The sequence below is a fragment of the Saccostrea cucullata genome, unplaced genomic scaffold, assembly GCF_032062105.1.
Source record: "Saccostrea cucullata isolate Sc308-1 unplaced genomic scaffold, CSIRO_AGI_Scuc_v1 ctg3315, whole genome shotgun sequence".
In the NCBI taxonomy this organism is placed as follows: Eukaryota; Metazoa; Mollusca; class Bivalvia; order Ostreida; family Ostreidae; genus Saccostrea; species Saccostrea cuccullata.
This window is the reverse complement of record NW_026935482.1, coordinates 19,024-27,088: the sequence shown is the minus strand read 5'-3', so window position 1 is coordinate 27,088 and position 8,065 is coordinate 19,024. Positions and strand designations below refer to the sequence as shown.

General features: G+C 32.7%; 1 long non-coding RNA gene across 1 annotated transcript; it reads left to right on the top strand.

The window, feature by feature from the left end:
* The first annotated feature begins 4,564 nt into the window (after positions 1–4,564).
* Positions 4,565–7,833, top strand: LOC134242983 (uncharacterized). The gene is made up of 5 exons (XR_009986952.1): positions 4,565–4,645; positions 4,924–5,035; positions 5,360–5,522; positions 6,791–6,978; positions 7,735–7,833. It is a non-coding gene; the product is annotated as an uncharacterized LOC134242983 (long non-coding RNA).
* The last annotated feature ends 232 nt before the right edge of the window (positions 7,834–8,065 follow it).

Below are 8,065 nucleotides of genomic sequence, written 5' to 3'. Positions count from 1 at the left end.
TATATATATATATATATATATATATATATATATATATATATATATATATATATATATTTTTCGGATTCATGAAGTGATCAAATATATATATATATATATATGTGATATATATATATATATATATATATATATATATGAATTCGAAAAATCTGACAGTTATTCCTTATATTTACATGCTTTGATTCTGCCAATCCACGGGCTCCAAGCCTGCTTCTCTCTAGGTGTTGTCCCGCCTTGCACGTGGTTTTTTTTGGAACCGCGCCAAAACATTCATGAGGAAATCAATTACATTTACAATTGGTAATTTTATCTCGGACAAAGACATTGGAAATGTAAATATATATATATATATATGGAGGGTTTATGTATAAAGGAGACCACTCGTCCACATATATATATACATTAGGGGGACACGGATATTGTGGGGACACCAGATTGGTCCCCTTAATGTTTAAGCTTGAATACTTAAATTACAGAATGATCCGGTAAACATTAGTTGTAAAATTTTAATAAAGTTTGACATGATCTTACAAAATTTAATTACATTTAATTTTTTAAGTACCGAAAAGGTAGATAAATAGAATCCCATTTTCAGCATATATATTTTTAGGGAAATAAATTTATGCTTTAAGGACACCACTAAAAAGTCTCTTTATTTTTCTTATTTCCCATATATAAAAATAAATCTGCTAATTCATGCATTCATTTATGATGTCTTTAAGCTTAAGAACACGATTTTACATATTTTTGAAAACTGGTTAAAAAATTCATTTTTTCTTCACCATGAAACGCACTTCTGTTTCGAGTCGTGCTATGGTCATCCGGGTATTTCCAGGGAAGGACGCTACAGAGTACAGAGTCACATGTTCAAGGGCAGTATGTGATTTTTTTTAAATGGTAAGTTTATTTGCTAGGTGTATTTTGCTGAGTATGAGAATTTATGTAAATGTTGATAGTTAGATATTATAAGGTAATGAATCGCGAGATATTTATTATAGAACGTAACGGCGTGTATCACCAAAGCAGGCACGTAGCATCGTTTTTGAAAATGGGGGGCCAACCAGAGAAATTTTTTTTCTCACCTGAAAAAGTTGACAAGCAAAAAAAAAACAAACCAAAAATTAAAAGTTCCCCGAACTCGAAAATCCTATTTCGGGGGGGGGGGGGGGGGGGTTATGACCAACTTTCTCGAAGCCAACTTACTATCACCAGGGACCTATATACTAAATAAAATTAATATAGGTTAGTATATATAGGTCCCTGCTATCACTTCCAATTTTTTCTGTACAATCCTTGATATCTCTTTTCTATGGTAACAAGTGGGGGGGGGGGGGGGGGGGCAACCATTCTTTCAATGGACATTTACTATAGTCAAGGTAATGTTGGGGAACAAAGTGGGGGGGGGGGCAGGTCCCCCCTGGCCCCCCCGGATGCTACGTCCCTGCAAAGTTGAGATGTGGTTACTGATGTTCATCCAACATGTACATGGTCATGATCATGATGATGTATTGTTGGATAATTCACAATTTATTGCATATTGGAAACCAAATTAAGCTTTTTTTTTTAAATTATGTCGGTCAATAGACGTATTGTACCTTTTTTTAAGTATTCAATATTCGCTATGTTTAGAGAAAATTCAAGATAGAGATATTGCTAATTCATACTCCTAGGCCCTAACATGCGAGTATCCTTTATTGCCAAAAAATACCACATTTTTCTTTGACATATATCCAAAATATAATTTTTTTTTCTGCTGCACCATTCCGGGCTAAAAATAAACCCCGTCCATGACCTTGGGTAAACAGGAAGAAGAGTACCCATTATTGCCGCTTATATCTTTTCCTGATTATTCACCAACTAATCGCTAAGCGAATCAACAACTTTTAAATTAATGACAATTAAAGGTCGAAAAATGTCTTGAATCTAAAATAATTCAATTAGAAACGCAATTTGAATGTCTTATTTTAAACTTTTGCTAGCCTATTTTTTTCGATGTTGCTACGACCTCCTGCGCTAAAATAACATGTGCTTTATCGGAACTGACAATGACCGAAACGCTATTTTTCCAAGTGAACGCAGTATCATGACAGATAATAGAAAGAAAAGTATAAACCTCATCCGCTGCAGAGCTTTGGCAAACACCTGTTTAACCAGTTTTTGCATGTATTTTGCTTGTGCACGTGAACCAGCCTTCAAAATTTCCTTGCAACTTGGTGGGCGGGGTTCTGTGGTTAACTGACTAAAGCCGAGAGACTAGAGCCCAATGGTGTACTTACACATCGATAACAGTAACTGGATGTCATTGGTCAGTGTCATTTGGGTAAGAAAACTCTTTAAAAATCTTCTCAAGAACAACAAAGCCATGATTGGTCATATTTTAATGGAAGCATCCCCAGGACTGATATTTCTGCTTTTTCCTAGCCAGAATGCTCAGGTGAGCACATTTTCATTCATTTCATGATAAGTATTTTGAATTACAGGTAAATATCAGTATCTCGAACATGGGATATCTAGAATACCCCGCTTATGTCGAAGTCGATAGCCGGTCCCGGCCGATTTCTCTATATTTATGATTTTAAAAAACACCTGATATCTCAAACACGGTAATCTCGAATACCCCACTGATGTCGAAGTATATTTAAAGTCCCAAGCCCTTTTTCACCTGGCTTATCTCGAAGTGCAGCTAATTTTTCGGTCTACTGAACACACCTGGTGTCATGACTTAATTCACACATTCTCGCCAGTGGCTATTAATTAGCAACTTCAAATTGGGGGAATCTTAATTATTAGCTCATGTTGGTTGTTGGGTATCTGTGGCAAGGTAATTGGTATCATAACTTGGGTGTTTGGTGTACATAGTCTACGACGCATAAAACTAACCTGACTTCGCTGCAGTTCAGAAATTAAATACAGTATTATTGATATTGCAATTAATTATATACTCTGTATGATTAAAAATCGTAAATTCCTAAAACACAAATATTTTTCACGATAAACTTAAATAAAACAGTCAAGTTGCATTGCATAATGCACAGTGCAGTGATTGATACATTCATGTTTATCTGCATATCATGTTTGACCGCCATTTGCATTGTTAGTTTTGTAAAGTATATGTTCCTTATTATTATGCTTCCTGTCAGTTTGTCTCTATATAACCCTTACCCTACTATTCTCGCATAGTGGTCCAAGGATTTATATAGCGTAAACATACTATGCCGAAAAAGTGCATGGCTTTATTTACTGAATAAAATTCTTCATTGCACACAACCGCGATCAAAATCACGACCATGAGATTGTCAGTCCGATGCCTTATAGATTACGCCACAGAAACGATCACTGATTGGTGGTATTTTATTAAATATCTAAACTTAATTTATACAATTGACACAAGAAGGAAAAAATAGACAAATATTATTTGAAAACAGTTATATTTTTCTAAGGAACCTTAGATTAACCCTTTCACTTCCGTACCGGTCAAATTGACCGGTGGCGCGTTAAAACACGACTTCGCGAAAATAAGATCTCCGTATCTATTTTATGGTAGCACGAAGGTATATAAACTATATATCATCTTTTTGGAAATTTTCTCTACTTTTAAAATATCTAAAAAGATTTTGTCTTTATTGTCGGTATATAATCGATTTTACGTTGTGAAGACAAACGTGACTTTTTGAAAATGGCGTAATTTTCCAAAGCAATTTCCCATTTTCCAGACGATTGACATTTTTTTCCTGATTAACTTTATAAAAAAAAGTATGGTATATTCTTAAAGCATATTTCCTCTGCTTTTAAAATATGTAAAAATTATTGTTATTACTTTAAAGTATGTTTTAAAAACAAGAATTTTCTTGCACTTATGTGTTTTTTCTCGATTTTATTCGTAATGTTTAAACAAAGCTCAGTTTTACGTTTATTTCTGTATTGAAATAGGGAAAACAAAATAAAGCTGGTAAAAGTAGAGAAAATTTCCTTTCCAACAAGCCCTTACAGGCCTTCTTACGCTCAGTATTTTCTTAATTACGATAATTTGAATTTGTGACCTTCGTCTAGTTTTTATGGAAAAATCAGTCAATATTACATGTAACGTCAAGGTCGATATTGTTGCGTCTAACTCGAAACAACAAATTCTTTTATAAGACTTTTTTGACCATTTATATATATTTTTTACTTAAATAAATTCATAATACAAAAAAATGATTTCAAAAAACAAATAAATACTATTGTTCTGCCTTTTGTGAACAAGAAATGTTAATTTATTTATCTACATGTAATGATGTATATATATTTCATGTAGTGATATAACGTTACGTACAATGTTGATTCCCTAATCTGCTAATCGTCGATCTTTAATAAAAAAAAAATCAGATTTTTAATATTGTTGTATCTTATTATACTGTATACTTAATTTGCAATTTAGTTAGATTTATATTGGCTCGAAAGTTCACAATACAAAAACTCGCATTTCATAAATAAATACGACTCATTACTGTATGAGTTGATACGAATTGAAATAACCACGTGTTTCCGCTGTGGTGTAAACATGATGGTGATCCGAAATCCGAACGTCATTTTTCATGATTATTTCACGACGAAGATCATCACATCAATGAATCAAATAATAAGGACATGCCTTTGGTATTAGCAGGTGAGAATACGTGTACATTGACTGAATAGTTTAAGTTTAAAAAATAAAACGCATTAGTTCACGTTCAAAAGAAAATACACTATAGATCTTCCTTCATATTTCAGTGTGCGTATATCGTATTGTTCAACCAATGTTGTGTTGCTTTTGAACTTTGATGTTTTTGACAATCACTCGTAAGTTCAAAGTAAAATCAAAGTTGCAATAATAATGGATAGTTGTTTTCAGTATGTGTGTACCAGTGTGTACATACATGTACGACTTTCACTTTGAATTTTTAGGGTGCAGCCTGCAGGCAACATATGCAACAATGCTTTCATCTGTGAATACCCACTTGCTAAGCCCACCATGAACTACGAAGGCCAATTAATATGTAAGGACACCAATGAAAAGGTAAATTTTTGTTTTGGTGTTGAAAATTTCTGTATATTCTAAAATTTCAAAAAATAAAGTCAAATTTCATTTGTGTCATTCTCATGATATTGCATTCATACAAGTTTATAAACATTTGATTTATATTTTGAAAAATAAGTGTTTGAAACACATAATACAGTGTACTCGTGATGCTTGATTATTCAAACAAACACATTATTTAAACATGTAATATCTATTTGAATGAATGCCGAGATATGGAACAAGCTGTTTTTATAGACTTATGTTATATTTCCAATCTGCATAAAGTATGTGGTTAGAATTTCCATTTTCTCAATTTTTTAGACTTTTCCAATCATCGTACATCATATACATGGGTGGTCAAACTCATTGTATGGTTTATCAGCAATCCCATTCTCACGAACAGTCTTGCCCCAGGAATTTTGCCCTGAAGTAACATTTGCAGTCAATTGTCTCCTTTCTTTTTACAACCTTGGCAGCCATGCAGGTATGCAATCTATGAAAGCCATATAGGGACAAACATTTTTTGAAAAATAATAAAAGTAAACCAAGTTCATGATTTATGCAATCCGGTCTCTCGGATTGACATTCTGTTATAACAGATTGCCAATTCATTCTCACAGATTATCAATTTGTTCCCTCAAATTACACAATACGCTATCTCAGATTGTATAATTCATTCTCCTAGTTTTAACGATTCGTTCCCTCCGAATGTAAACCCTTCCCATGATTTCACATGTTTCATTAAAATTATTTATCCGTACACATCAGATATGGTAATACATGTTTAAAGAATAGAATATTGTACATGTAGTATTTTACATCCTACCTTTTATTACATATAACGGTCCAAAATGAGAAAAATACATGAATATTTTCAAATTCATATGCTTATACTGATATTTGTACAACAAAAAAATCTTTTAGGTTTTTGTGTTACGTGTATTTTAGAATAATTAAAAGTCCGCAATAGTAAAAGTGAATATGGGTCCTGTGTAATATATTTCTAAAATAAATATATGATGAATTAGTAATGAAAGAGGTTGGTAACAACCGGTTGCTGAAACAAAATAAACAGAACACAATAATTGATTAAAATGGTTGGATTTATCTGTACATATATGTAATGAAATTCAAGAGCACAGATTGCCAAAATCATAAGACTGACGTTGTAACAAATCGAGTTCTCGTATTATTAATCTGTGAAAAAAAATGATCGTTATGTAATTCGAGATCTCAAATTATGAATTAAGAGGGAAACTTAGTAATCAGTAAGATCGGGTTGTGTAATTTGAGATCTCGAATTATAAATCGAAGGGAACGATTTCAAATTAGTTATCCATGGGATTGGATTGTCTAATTCGAGATCTCATTTTTTACTTTTTTGAAAAATTGATGTGTCCCTTCATGGCTTTCGTAGCATAATTAAAATTAGATCTTCCATCCACTGCCAGGTTTATTTATATGTTGCAATAGCATAAACAGAGGTCTGGCTTTAGTTAGATTGCCAAATATGCTATTTGTTTTAGTTCAGTAATTTTACCATGATGGTTTACTACAAGGTTGTTAAATTAACAGTCCTGATACATTGACTTAGCATTATCATTTAACTACTTGAATCACATAATACAATTTTAATTTTAAAAGGAAAATCAAATAAATGTAGTAGTTTTAGCACTCTTAATTTTATTTATAAATGTAAATTCATATACACAATGACATGTATCTGTTTCAAAATATTTAAATCTTTTACAGGATAGAAGCTGATCACTTGTACTTGACAGCAAATAATAATCTCTTGGACAAGTCAAAGAACTTCCTCCAGTCTTACAGAGAAATGACAGTTGATAAAAGAATGGTGGACACAAAGTAAAAGTGCTCTTCAACATTTTGTTGAAGATTTCAGTCTGATTTGGAATTCATCTTGCAATATTTCTGGATTTGTATATTTAAGAAATAAAGTCCGCGTTTTCGTGAATGTTGCAGAATAACCTCCGAGGTCGAGAAATGTTGTTTGAATATAAAAGCCGAGGCGTTAGCCGAGGCTTTTATATTTCAAACAACATTTCTCGACCTCGGAGGTTATTCTGCAACATTCACAACAACAAGGACTTTATTTCTATTCTACCACGGACGATTAATTCGGCCGATTGTTTCCTCTATAGAGAAACGAATTAGGTCACCATGTCTCGATTACGCTGTTCTGTTCAACACCAAAGAGAAAATTTGTTGACTTACCTATTTATGGAATGCAGATATCTGAGCTTTCCTTGCATTAAAAACAGTCTTGTTTAATTACAAATTTGTTCGTAATATGTATTGATCAGTTAAAATGAATATACAAAAACAAAATCATGTTCTTGTTTTACTGCTAAAATCACGTTGTTTAATGTGTAGGGAGGTCCGTGGAATAGCCCCGCTCAGCTATAAAAACCGACATTCATCAGCAACTTGATGCAATTTACAGTGTTTATACTGCAAAAGACGACACATCGATGCGGTCTAATCAAGTATTTCATTCTACAGCCAAACTTGCATTTGAATTGTCCAGATTTGATACGTGTTTCTGATCTGATAATTTTTTGATGACGTTCGTGGTCTATTGGAGAATAATGTCCGGTTATACGTGGTCTATTGGAGAATAATGTCCGGCGGCTCCTTTGAAGTTTTTCAATAACCGTGGTAGAATTGGATATAAGCGTCAATTTTCAACTTATTGACTAAACATTTTTGGGTCAAATATTGCCAATGCTATCTATTATTATTATTTCTCTCCAAGATAATGTCAAGTCTTTATTGTACCCCTTAAACTCTGTTATACCAGAAAAATCTTGTAATGAAATCATTTAGTTTCTTTTTCTTGTTAGATTAAACTCATGAAAATAAAGATTATTTCTAATGGCATCAAGAGAATGGATTTCTTATTCAACAAAAAGATTGTATACATGTTTTGCTAGGGGTTTGTAAGAAGCAGACCAGAATTCTTAGCTTGCAAATTTTGTCATTCACCATGTTTTATAACGTCAGCTA